This window comes from Artemia franciscana, chromosome 17, assembly GCF_032884065.1.
Source record: "Artemia franciscana chromosome 17, ASM3288406v1, whole genome shotgun sequence".
Lineage (NCBI taxonomy): Eukaryota > Metazoa > Arthropoda > Branchiopoda > Anostraca > Artemiidae > Artemia > Artemia franciscana.
The window spans coordinates 26,505,866-26,519,480 of NC_088879.1; the positions used below are offsets into that span (position 1 = coordinate 26,505,866).

Consider the following 13,615-nt stretch of genomic DNA (forward strand, 5'->3'; position numbering starts at 1 on the left):
GGACAATCTGTCTTGGCTTTTTCTACAATTGGCCATGACTTGACTTTTCCCACAACTATTCCTTTTAATTAAAAGTCAACGGTTGAGGGGTTTTGGCTGAGGGGGGGGGGGGGGGGGGGTAGAGGGGAGGGAGCTACGTTGAAGGATCTTTACTTAGAGGAATTTGTCACGGGGGAAAAGAAATTCAATGAAGGGGCATAGGATTTTCTAGCATTATTAAAAAAAAAAACACTGAAAAAATAATAATGAAGAAGTTTTTCAACTGAAAGTAAGGAGCAGCATTAAAACATAAAACGAACAGAAATTATTACGCATATGAGGGGTTCATCTCCTCCTAAATACCTCGCTCTTTCCGTTAAAGTAATTTCAACTATATATTCTACGGACTTGGTGATTCTAGGGTCATTCTTAAAGAACCGGGAGAAAATTTAAGCTTTAGTGTAAAGAGCGAGGTATTGACGAAAGGGCAAACCCCCTCATATATGTAATACAAATATACAAAGTTCTAGGTGCTTTTATAAGTTACCAAAAATTGGAGGGCAACTAGACCTCCTCCCCCACCCCATTTTCTTCAAAATCGTCAGAACGAAAATATGAGAAAGCCATTTAGACAAAAAAAGATATGCAAATTTCGTTGTGCGGTTAGCCAAATCAAAACATGCATTAATTTAAAAACGTTCAGAAATTACATAAAAAAAACAGTTTTTTTTAACTTCAAGTAAGGAGCGTCATTAAAACTTAAAACGAACAGAAATTATTCCGTATATGAAAGGGGTAGTCCCCTCCTCAACGCCTCGCTCTTTACGCTAAAGTTTCTTATTGTTTTAAAAAGTATAGTTGTGAGAAAGAGTCAAACTTTAGCGTAGAGAGCGGGACATTGAGGGACTACCCCCTTTCATAAACGGAATAATTTTTGTTCGTTTTAATGTCGCTCCTTACATGCAGTTAAAAAAAACTTGTTTTTTTTTATTTAATGGACAAGAGGGAATGAAACTTGTATATGTAATTTTTACTTACCGGTATTTTAAATTCAGCCACCTTTTGTTGATAATTTTCTTCCTCATATCTCAAATGTCTTATTGACTTCAGTTGACAAGTCAACTAATCAGAGACACAATGCCTTGGAGGCGTAATGCCTAAAATTGGATAAGAATCCCGCCTTTTTTTCTATTGGCTGATGAACAACGCTATTAAGCCGGAAACAGGGGTAAAATAAGTAAAAAGTAAGCACATTTTGAAATTGTATTTTTCTGATTTTGCTTTCAAACTATTTATGATAGACATCAGAAATTTTCTGTAATGGTTGTAGATTATAAAATCTACATATGATCCAAAATTCTATCCTCTGGAGCCAACTTCATACCTTCTAGCAAGAAAAATGTTGAAAATTAAAAATAATTTTTTGCACCGTTAAAAATAAAAATATAACAATTCTGCAACCAACATTTTTTTTTAAATACTGGCAGGATGAACTAAAAAAAAAATCTACTGTCATTTCCCATCCACTAAATTTTTATTCACCAAACTAAAATAACTTGATTTCTTTTTTTTGCACAATAGGTAAAGCATATACAGAAAAAGTGAAACCAACATTTTTTTCCTTTTTAACTCGAGAGTCATCAAAAAAAAAATCAGTTCAAAATCACCAAAATCGCAGAAGTTATTCATGATTTTCTATCATAGGAGAAATAGCATTGGACACAAATTAAGACCATTAGCCTTAACATCAATAGAACCAAATATAAATAAACTCGCCGAGAAGAATCGACCACTGGGATCTCATTGAATATTAAATTAAAAAAAAAGTTTATTGTAACGGTAAGTAAGGAGCGACTTTAAAACTTAAAACGAACAGAAATTACTCCGCATATGAAAGGGCTTTTTCTCCTCAATGCCTCGCTCTTTACGCTGAAGTTTGACCCTTTCTCTTAACTCTACTTTTTAAAACAGTAAGAAACCTTAGCGTAAAGAGGGGGGCGTTGAGGAGGAAAAGTCCCTTTCATATACGGAGTAATTTCTGTTCGTTTTAAGTTTTAATGTCGCTCCTTACTTTCATTTCAAAAAACTTATTTTTTTTTATTTAATTTCTGAAAGTTTTGAATTGATGCATGTCTGAATTTGGCTCTCCATACATAAATTATTAAAATATAATTTGCATATTAATTTTTTTTTTGCTAAATGGCTTTCTCTTAGTTTTGATCAGACGATTTTGAGAAATGAGGGGTGGGGAAGGAGGCCTAGTTGCCCTCCAATTTTTCAGTTACTTAAAAAGGCAACTAGAACTTTTAATTCTTAACGAACGTTTTTATTTGTAAAACATATACGTAACTTAAAAATTAACTTACGTAACAAACTTTTATATTCTTATATTTTTGATTATATATACGAGGGGATTTGTCCCCTCGTTAATACCTCGCTCTTCACACTAAATCTTAAGTTTTGTCCCAATTCTTTAAGAATAACCCCTGAATCAGAAAGGCCGTAGAATACATAGTTGAAATTACTAAAAATAATTTAGCATAAAGAGCGAAGTATTTATCTTCTCCTAAATACCTCGCTCTTTGTGCTAAAGTATTTTTAGAATCCCTAATATGCGTAATAATCTCTGTTCGTTTTAAGTTTTAATGCTTCTCCTTACTTTCAATTAAAAAAAATTTTCATGTTTATATTTTCATTGTTGTTTTTTTTTAATAGTAATGCTAGAAAATAATGCGCCATTTTCATTGAATTTCTCTTCCCCAATGAAATATTCCTCCAAGGAAAGATCCTCCTATATAGCCCCCTCCCCTGAACCCCACACACAAACCAAAAAAATTCCCCTGAAAATGTCGGTACACTTCCCAATAACCATTACTGTACGTAAACATTGGTCAAAGTTTGTAACTTGCAGCCCCTCCCCAAAGACGTAGATATGGTAAGTCATCCCCAAAGACATAGTTATTATGGTTTTCGACTATGCGGAACAAAATGGCTATCTCAAAATTTTTATCCGTTGACTTTGGGAAAAAAATGAGCGTGGAAGGGGGCCTAGATTCCCTCCGATTTTTTTTTGGTTACTTAAAAAGTAACCAAAATTTTTTTTTTTAAATAATGCTGTAAAATCCAGCAACTCTTCATGAAAATGCTCTTCCCTGTGGTAAATTCACCCATAGAAACATCCTCTCACGTATCCCACTTCCCCTGACCATAAAATTTTTTATACATTAAACGTTGGATCTCACACGTTTTATACTTTAAACGTCTTTTTGTGTTGGAGAAATTTTTGGAGGGAGGGGACTGTTTTTCTAACTTGTTTTTCTAAGAAAAATGTTTTTCTAGCTTGTAAAAATGAATAGAAAAATATACATATATATATATATATAATATATATATATATTTATATATATATCGGATTTTCTGATTTTCCGATTTCCCGAAAATATTTGTCGCACGTTGGGATCCCTCGTGATCTTAAAAAGGATCACAACTTAAGTGAAAACAGATCTTTCTTCAAATATAAGTATGCTACAAGAGTAGCCTATGTTTGAGTTGGAATCGTAGCCTATGCAAAAAAAAATATGGAAGGAATTAACAGCTAGAATTTTTTTATCAGAATGTTTCAATCCAAAATTTGAGATAGCATCCTGCTTTCTATGGCTGTAATGAGAGAAAGGTTAAGATGGCTAGGGCACGCTTTGTGGAAAAAGGATGAATTATTACCAAATACAGTCCTTTTTGGCTGGCCGTCTAGGGCTAAACAGAAAGCTGGTCATCCGCGGTTGGTGTGGGAGGATTTCATGAAGAAATATGGGAATTCATGGGGAATATGGGGAGGATTTATATATATATATATATATATATATATATATATATATATATATATATATATATATATATATATATACATATATATATATATATATATATATATATATATATATATATATATAGCAGGCACGTACGCAAGATTTTTTTTTCGGGGAGGGGGGGAACCTCGAAACAGCAGATATAAAGTAGCAATTTTTTATTTAGTAATGCAAAAAGCACGTATATCGGAAAATACAGATTAACTTTAATTTGTAGTATTGTAGCGGATGGGGGGAAGAAGACTGGAGCCTCAAAAGTACGTTTTAGGCTCAGGTTGTGTTCATAGCGATTTAGAACCAGTGATTAATCTATTATATCCCACTGAAAGGGAAATTTTAGGGTTAACAGTGCGATATGGGTGTTGCAGGGGGTAGTTCTCCTAATGCAAAAACGTAGATTTTAATGAAAAATAATAGTTTCCAAAATTGATCCATAAAAGCTGTACTTTATCCTGAAAAGGGGGGATAAACGCCCTAGTATCAAGGATAATTCTATTTTGCCGTGGAAAGCAAACTCTCTTTACAAAAAAACAACAACAGTACAATTGCTAATTACTTCAAAGAGGGTAAAAAGTTGGACAGAAAACGTATTAATAATTGGGCAGTGACTTGACCGGATAATTGCATGCTGTAAAATCCCCCAAAAAAGGCTTCACAAATGTATCTAATTCTTAATAAACGTCCTATTTTTGCCAGAAATCCCAAGAAACCATTGGGAAATTAAAAATTTCACAAAGTTTCAGGCTAAACAAATGAATTTCAATTAACCTAGGAAATGACAACAAGCTACTGTTGTAGTTTCATGTGCAATTATTTGGTTCCTTGTTGGGTTTAAAATATTCAATAGCATATCACCCGTGAGGCGATTAGTTATCTGATTGTTTCGTACTTAGACAGGGAGATGATTCACAACAGTGTATTTTAATGTCAAAACATCCCAGCTCTCATTGAACCGTCAGATAAATAAATAGGGTAATTAACTTGAGTGAAAACAGATCTTTCTTCAAATATAAGTAGGCTATTTTTGAGGTGGATTCGTAGCCTATGCAAAAAGAATTCTGGAAGGAATCCACAACTAGAATTTTTTTTATCTGAATAGTCCAATCAAAATTTTGAGATAGCATCCTGCTTTCTATGGCTCTAATGAGAGAAAGGTTAAGATGGCTAGGGCACGCTTTGCGGATGAAGGATGACAGATTACCGACGATTGTCCTTTTTGACCAGCGGTCTAGGGCTAAGCAGAAAGCTGGTCATCCACGGTTGGGGTGGGAGGATTTCATAAAGAAAGCTTTAAATGAAATGGGAATTTTCTGGGAGAGTGTAAAGAGGGAAGTTTTGAATATATTGGATTGGAAGAGGACTGAGCTTAGCCGTGTTGGCCTCAGAGGGCTTGGTGCTGCGGTAATTTGTTAGTAGTAGAAGTATTTTTTTGTTCAGAATAGTTGAAAGGCCGAACAATTATACCTTTCGAGATACCACGATCCTTCTGGGAATAGGTCTAAGTTATTAAATTTGCCCGTCGCTTACGTAGCCTATTACAGGGAAGTATACATACATTTTTTGAATGCGGGAGTATTTTCTGCAAGTGAAATTTTTTACGAGGAGAATTTCCCATGGCAGGTAAGTTACTAGGGGGTAAATTTCTCATGACAAATTTTACACCAGGGGAATTTGCTAGAATTCTTACACGAAGTTTTGCCGTAACACCACGATCCTCCTGGGAATATGTCTAAGTCGTACATTTTGTCTGTTGCTTACGTAGTCTTTTATAGGGAAGTATACATACATTTATGAGTGGGGGAGATTTTCTGCTAGTAAAATTTTTCACGGGGAGAATTTCCAATGAGAGGGAAGTTTCTAGGGGGTGAAATTTTCAGGAGAAATTTAACACCAAGGGAATTTGCTAGAATTCTTATACGAAGTTTTACCGTAAAAAGCAGGGCGATGAGGGAGGGACAATCCCTTTCATATACAGAATATTTTCTGTTCTTTTTAAGTTGGAAGATATACTATCAACCATAAGTTGTCGAGCCAGCTCTTACTAGGTTTTATTTCTCGTTTAAATCTCTTTAATTGCATCTTCAACATAGATCATTGGCAGGTGGTGAGAACTCCTTGATGTGGCTGAATTAGCTCATTGGATGTTTCCTAAATTTGTGAAGATACATTTGTTATATGGTTTTAAGATATATTAAATAAAAAAACATTTTTTTTTACTGAAAGTAAGGAGCGACATTAAAACTTAAAACGAACATAAATTACTCCATATATGAAAGGGGCTGTTCTCTCTTCAATATCCCGCTCTTTACGCTAAAGTTTGACGCTTTCTCTCCACTCCATTTTTTAAAACATTAAAAAACTTTAGCGTAAAGAGCGGGGTATTGAAGAGAGAACAGCCCCTTTCATATACGGAGTAATTTCTGTCCGTTTTAAGTTTTAATGTCGCTCCTTACTTTTAGTTAAAAAAAACTTGCTTTTTATTTATTTAATTTCTGAACGTTTTTGAATTAAAGCATGTTTTGATTTTGGCTCTCCACACTGGAATAATTAAAACGAAATTTGCCTATATTTTTTTTTTGGCTAAATGTTTTTCTCATAGTTTTGATCGGATAATTTTAGAGAAAAAGGAGCAGAGGAGGCCTAGTTACCCTCCAATTTGCGGCTACTTAAAAAGGCAACTAGAACTTTTAATTATTTACGAACGTTTTTGTAACTTACGAATTAACTTACGTAACGAACTTCTATATTCGTATGTTTTTACTACTTATATGAGGGGGTTCGCCCCCTCGTGAATACCTCGCTCTTCATACTAAAGCTTATATTGTGTCCCAATTCCTTAAGAATGGCCCCTGAATCACAAAGACCGTAGAATAAATAGTTGAAAATACTAAAAATACTTTAGCGTAAAGAGCGAGGTATTAGAAGGAAGTGAACCCCTCATATGCCTAATAATTTCTGTTCGTTTTAAGTTTTAATGCTCCTCATTACTTTCAGTTGAAAAGTTTTTCATATTTTTTAAATGCTGGAAAATTCTGCGCCCCCTTCATGGAAATTCTCTTCCCCCATGGAAACTTTTCCCCACAATCGCTCAACCTCCCCCAACCAAAAAATTCACCTGAAAGCGTCAATACACTTCCCAAAAACCATTACTACATGTAAACACTGGTCAAAGTTTGTAACTTACAGTCCCTCCCACGGGGACTATGGGGGAGTAAGTCGTCCTCAAAGACATAGTTATTAGGTTTTTCGACTAAGTTGGATAAAATGGCTATCTCAGAATTTTGATGCGGTGAATTTAGGAAAAAAATGAGCGTGGGAGGAGGCCTAGGTGCCCTCCATTTTTTTGGTCACTTAAAAAAGGCCATAGAACTTTTAATTTCCGTCAGAATGAGTCCCCTGGCGACATTCTCGGACCACTGGGTCGATACGATCACCCCTGGAAAAAATACGGCAAAAAAAAAACAAAATTCAACATTTTTGTAGATAGTAGCTTGAAACTTCTACTATAGGGTTCTCTGATACGTTGAATCTGATGGTGTGATTTTCGTTAAGATTCTATCACTCTTAAGGGGTGTTTTCCCCTATTTTCTAAAATAAGGCAAATTTTCTCAGTCTCGTAACTTTTGATGGGTATAACTAAATTTGATGAAACTTATATATTTAAAATCAGCATTATATAAAATTCCGTTTTTAAGAGTTTCGGTTATTATTGAGCCGGGTCGCTCCTTACTACAATTTGTTACCATAAACTGTTTGATTAAATTTGTTTTTAAGCATTTGAAATTCACTCATGTGAGCGTCTTCACCTCAAAGCAGCCCAGTCTTCAAATGTCAGCTAAATCTTTCATTCAGAAAAGGGGCGGATCCAAGGAGGGCACGGGAGCACCCCCGCCCCCCATGACATGATGTTGTATTTTTGGTTGGGACTGCTTGCTCTGGTTTGGGCCTGGACGAAAGTAATTTTTCTTTGTAATTGATTTTTAATAGTTGAGTTTTTCATAAATTTTTCAATATTAAGACTGTTTTTTTTTGTAAACCAGTTTGAAAGAAGATTTTAGTCACTTTGTGCGGTCTTTGTTAAGTTTTACTAATGTCGCATACCGCCAAAAATTATTTAATTAAATTTAGGTTTATCAACGGAATCTGTCCGTATTACTGCAAAAGCCAACTGCAAGGCGAAGATCTTCATTTTGTAGTAACAAGGAGGAGAAATTAAAATCATAACTTCTTTTTACTGTCAAAAATTTGTTTTTGAGTCTGTCTTGCTATGGCACTAAGGCAAAGAAATTGATAGGCCTATCATTACTTTTTTGGTAGTCTGTTTTGGTTTTTTGGGTTTACTTGTTTTGCAAAGAGGGATGGCTTTTACAACACAGCCTAGTAGTTTTTTAGCGAATTTGTATAATAGAAAATAAATGCATGAGAAGCGCAAAATTTATTAATTTAAGTTTTTGTGAGAAATGATGGCCACTTTACTGCCTATTTTCATCTAATCAAAGCTCCGCATTATACAACATATCACCTCCTCTGTTCATCTTAAAACATTAAAATAAAGGCCAAACTCTTCAATACTTTAGACCATTTCCTCTACCCTACAGCACATAATTGTTGAGGTTCCCTTTATTTTGCGGGCATTTTTTTGTTTGCAAGTTTATCTAAGCAACCTATTGTGAACCCCCCCCCCCAAAGAAAATCCTGGATCCACTATTTTCTCTCTGAAAATCCAATTTAAAATAACAAATTTCAAGACATTAAAATGTCTAATAACCAGACAAAGAGCCTGAGTCATAGATCTCAGCAAAGAATATCTAAACAGGTTTTTCGGAAGTGACTCAGAAAAAGCAAGTCTCTGACTGAGATCGGGTGCTCGAGAGACCCAGTATTGGGCATGTTGCAATCTAATCAAAAATTCTGCCCAGGAATTAGTATGTGACTGAGTACCGGTGGGTTTACCCTATATCTTCTTGTCTACTCTTATATTTTGTAGAAACTGAACTACTAGTCGAAAGATTTGTATACTAAGTTTTTCGTCAGCCACTCCACCCAAAAGAAGATTTATATTACATTGCATAGAATTCTGAGTAAGGAACTTTACAAAACTTTGTCTTTGATGTTGATGCAGGACCTGTGCCTGTCATCATCAGGTTAATTTCAAATTTCTTGCCAGAAAGTAAAATCACTAAATAAATAAAACTAAAAACACATCCTGTGGTGGCGCAGTGGGTTTGACCTTAGCTTGATAATGCGGGACCTAGAGATCGAATCGTGATGCAGCAATGCACTGCAGGGCCGACGCAGGGACCTTAGTAGTCAAGAAGCGTCGTTAATCTGATACAATACAATTCAAAACTAAAAACACTGAACAGCACTAATGATGAGCCGAACCTGGAATTATTGTTGTGCTAAGGCCCGAATTTTGGTAGAGGCATTGATGGCTGCTGTCCTAGTAGATCTTAAAGAGGTTGGGCCTTTAGGAAAGGGGTGGAGTTTTTGTAAGTTTTCAATTCCTGGGTGACGGGTTCCCAAATTTCACTAATGTGAAACTCACCACTGGGACACAAATGGTGACCGGGACACAGGGAATATAATGGCGCGTAACTAATACGGTGCGTAACGACTTACGTGCGCGGGGGTGGGCTTGGGGGGGGGCAAAGCACCCCCACAAACTAGGTGTTGATCTGGGCACTTCACCCCCCCCCCCAAGCACGTAAGTCTTTCCTAAAAAAAAGCTATAAAAACTAAAAAAAAAGCTAAAAAAAAATAAAAGTTTAGCCGAGTTTAGCTCTGGGTACACCGAAAACTATGAACTTGAGACCCAAGTAAATAGGAATAAATGTTGACTAAGCTCTGCGTAAATAAACTTCAAGGTATATCAAAGAAACAATGCTTTTGATTCCTCCCAAACTCAACCTACCGTTTAGTCTAAATAATAATATTTGCATGAAAAAGCACCATCGTTCCTTAATTAGAATAATGGAACTATCGGGACAGCTTTGTTCGTCTTCTTCTTCTTGGAGAATACTTTTCACTGGTAGATTAAATACTTTGTGATTTACATATAGTATTTACACAAAGTATTGTGATTTACACAATACTTTGAGTTACATCGTAATAGTCTATTGCGAACATCTGAGGATGTATTCGTAAAAGTTTCAGAATACCTACATGATGAACCACAGTATTTTGAATCCAAATCCACCTTTGCTGTAATTTTATCTGGGTCATTAGTGTAAGCAGTTTGTAGCTCCGGGTTCAGAGGTTTGACCTTAACGTACAATTTTCCAACAGGCTTCCCATCTTTTCCTTTAAATTCAACAACTTGAATATCATTAACCTTAATATCAGACGATGTTAAGGTCCCTCTTCCGTATTTCTTTCTGCCAGTATATGTGTGGTTGAGCAACTCAAATTCCAAACAGAGGTCATTGAATGACAGATTGTCATTTTTAATACATATAACTTTGCTTTGGTTCAATATATGTTGGTGAACCATTTTAATTTTTTCTATTCTTATGTAATCTTTGCTTTTCGGTTTTTGCCTTTTCTCCCCCTTACTTCCTTTATTCTCTTCTTCCTTAAGATTATGCAAGCAGTGCATTTGCAGACTTAGCTCACTTTTACCGGAAACGGTATTGGTTTCAAAAATATTTGCATATAAAAAGCTAACTTTTAAGAATATTATCTCTGTTTTATCCATTTCACTTTGGTTTAAAAAAAATTTAGATGACCGTTCATAATAAAGTAGTAATTTGGCTTCTAAAGTTTTCAATTGATACAAATTTAAGGTTGTATTGCTAAAACTTGTTTTTCAGTTTTGTAAGAAAGGAGATGTGCCAAAAAATTGTGCTTCTAGGTATTTTTTCTTAAAACAGGTAGTAATCGTACTAAAAATTTCTTTTTTAAACACTTAAAAACTATTTTGTCGAGGCTCAATACATCATCTTTAGAGTTTTGACTAGAAGTGAGCTCTTCGATAGTGAGGAATAATATTTTGATTTAAAAAGATTATTACACGCTAATCAGCGACACCGGTCAAGTCTTTGGAGTGTCTTTTGTTTATCTTTTCCTTGCTCCCCTGCTTTAAATCTAAGAGTTGGGATATAGTCCGAGTAAGAAGATTTGTTTAGTGAGGAAGAATTAGCGACAGTACTAGAAGGATTAAAAAATAATAAGGCTCCAGGTGCTGATAGTATGATTAATGAGTTCCTTAAATATGGTGGCTCTGAGGTTAGGAATAAGCTACTGAAGATTATGAACATGATTTTCGAAAAAGGGGAAGTACCCAATGATTTTAGGAAAACCTTAATTAAACCACTGTATAAGAAAGGTGACAAGAGTGAGTGTCGTAATTATCGAGGCATTAGTCTGGTCTCTGTAGGTAGCAAGATACTGAGTAATATGATACATTTTAGACTGAGACATGCTGTAGACAAAGTTTTAAGGGAAGAACAATGCGGTTTTAGAAAAGGTAGAGGATGTGTCGACCATGTTTTCCCTCTTAGGTTAATAATTGAGAAGTCCCTTCGTTGTCAAACACCTTTGGTCCTTAGTTTTATCGATTATGAGCAAGCTTTCGATTCTGTTGATAGAACAGCGTTAACAAAGGTCTTATCGTTATATGGTATACCAGAAAAATACATTAAAGTGATCTGCGCTATATACGAGAATAATACTGCTGCGGTTAAGGTAGGAAATAAGGTTAGCAACTGGTTTTGTATTAAATCAGGAGTTAAGCAGGGTTGTGTTCTATCCCCCTTTATATGGATCCCTTTGATGGACTTCGTCTTAAGGAGCACAGAAAAGGCAATTGGAGACCATGGAATCAAATGGGGAGGAAGAACGCTCCTGGACTTAGATTATGCTGATGATTTAAGCATATTAGATGAAAGTGTGAGCAAAATGAATGAATTTTTAGAGGTTTTACGAGTTCAGGGTGCTAAAATAGGCTTGAAAATTAATGTTAAGAAGACTAAGTCACTAAGGCTAGGAATAAGTGAAGATGAACAGGTGACATTAGGTAACGAAAAGATTGATCAGGTTGGGAGCTTCAGTTACCTTGGTAGTATTATTAGTAAAGATGGTGGGAGCAGTGAAGATGTTAAAAGTAGAATAGCTAAAGCTCAGGGTGTTTTTTCACAGTTAATAAAAGTTTGGAAGAATAGAAAGATAAGCCTACAAACCAAGATTAGAATATTGGAAGCTACAGTGATGACAGTGGTCAAATATGGCTCTGAAGCATGGGCACTCCGAAAAGCAGATGGAAATTTACTAGATGTTTTCCAGAGAAATTGCCTACGGATTGTTCTGGGTACCCGGCTGACTGACCGTATTTCAAACAGTAGGTTGTACGAAAAGTGTGGTTCAATCCCGCTTTCTGGGGCTATAATGAAAGAAAGGTTGAGATGGCTAGGCCACGTTCTACGGATGAAGGATGACAGATTACCGAAGATTGTCCTTTTTGGCCAACCGTCTGGGGCTACACGGAAAGCAGGTCGTCCTTGTCTGGGTTGGGAGGATGTCATAAATAAAGATTTAAAGGAAATGGGAACTTCCTGGGAGGGTGTAAAGAGGGAGGCTTTAAATAGATTAGGTTGGAGGAGGAGTGTGCGTAGCTGTGTTGGCCTCAGGCGGCTTGGTGCTGCAGTGAGTTATTAGTAGTAGTAGTAGTAGTAGTAGCAGTTCCAGTTAATTTGAAGGTCAGTTCTTTTAAAATGTAAAAGAATAAAAACTAAAAGAAAAAGATGCTTTCGATGCAGAATGTCGTGGTTGCAGCTACTTTCCTTGCTTTTCAAGCCAATAGATTTCCCTTCTTGTTCAAGCCAAGGGATTATACGTTTTCCAGACAGGGTTTTCGGTAAAGGTGGTTCTAATGGTTTACTTTTTTCCCAATCAAACACCATTTTAAGGAATGTTTTAGGCTACTTTTTTTTATTATAGGACGTGTTCATCTGTAACTAGGATGCAGCTAACGCTGCAACCACGATCGTAGCTTCTGCTGGAACTATGATTCCAGCCAAAGGACTGTATGTTCCCTGCATATGGGTTTCAGCCATTCACTTTTAATGATATGCTTTGTGTTTCGATCCGACACCGTCTTCAGAATGTCTCAGGCTGTTTTGTTGGGTTACAATGAGCTGTGTTTATTTATTACTAGTTTGGAGCTACCACTGCAACCACGAAATGTAATTAAAAAAAAAAGAAGCCTGGTCCTTTTTGTTATTTGGAATAATAAAAGACAAATAACTGGAAATCAGGCAGCTAAGTTAGTCAAAAATGGCCCCATATTTAAGAGAATAAACTTTTCAAAACATGTATGTGTTATATTGTCTTTTTGAAAGATAAGTGTGTTGCATCACCATGCCTATGATTTCTCTTAATAATTCGGTTATAATGGGTTAGAGTTTGTTCTTTACTATAGTAAATAAAAAATAGTTACCAATACTGAATCCGTGTCAGATGGCAATTTTTTATCTTTGGGCAGTGTTTCTAAAACGTATTTTCTTAACTTTTGGTTCCTATCGGTTCTGGTTCCCTCTATACTAAGCTTCAGCTACAGCGGTAGCCATGACAATGAGAATTTCATAGTTGACTTAACATAACTCTGGCAATATGTTGTTTTTCCTGTCTGACTGAGTAAATAAGATTTTTTCAAGATCTTAAGATTGTTTAACGAAATCTTAATGTATGTAAATGTACCAGTGTTTAGTTCTACATGTAAATACTAAAGCAACCATGATGTGCCAGGGTTTAGTTTTAAATAGGTTTTAATA

At 35.6% G+C, this 13,615-nt stretch overlaps 1 protein-coding gene across 2 annotated transcripts in view; it reads right to left on the minus strand.

The window, feature by feature from the left end:
- The window catches only part of LOC136038075 (proton-coupled folate transporter-like), a 75,430-nt gene extending 66,213 nt beyond the window's left edge, over positions 1–9,217 (minus strand). Inside the window, exon 1 of one of the 2 annotated variants that reach the window (XM_065721068.1) lies at positions 8,971–9,217. The gene's annotated coding sequence lies outside the window, so the exon portion shown is untranslated. The remainder of the gene's footprint in view (positions 1–8,970) is intronic. The other variant, XM_065721070.1, reaches the window with a different exon arrangement.
- Positions 9,218–13,615: the final 4,398 nt, after the last annotated feature.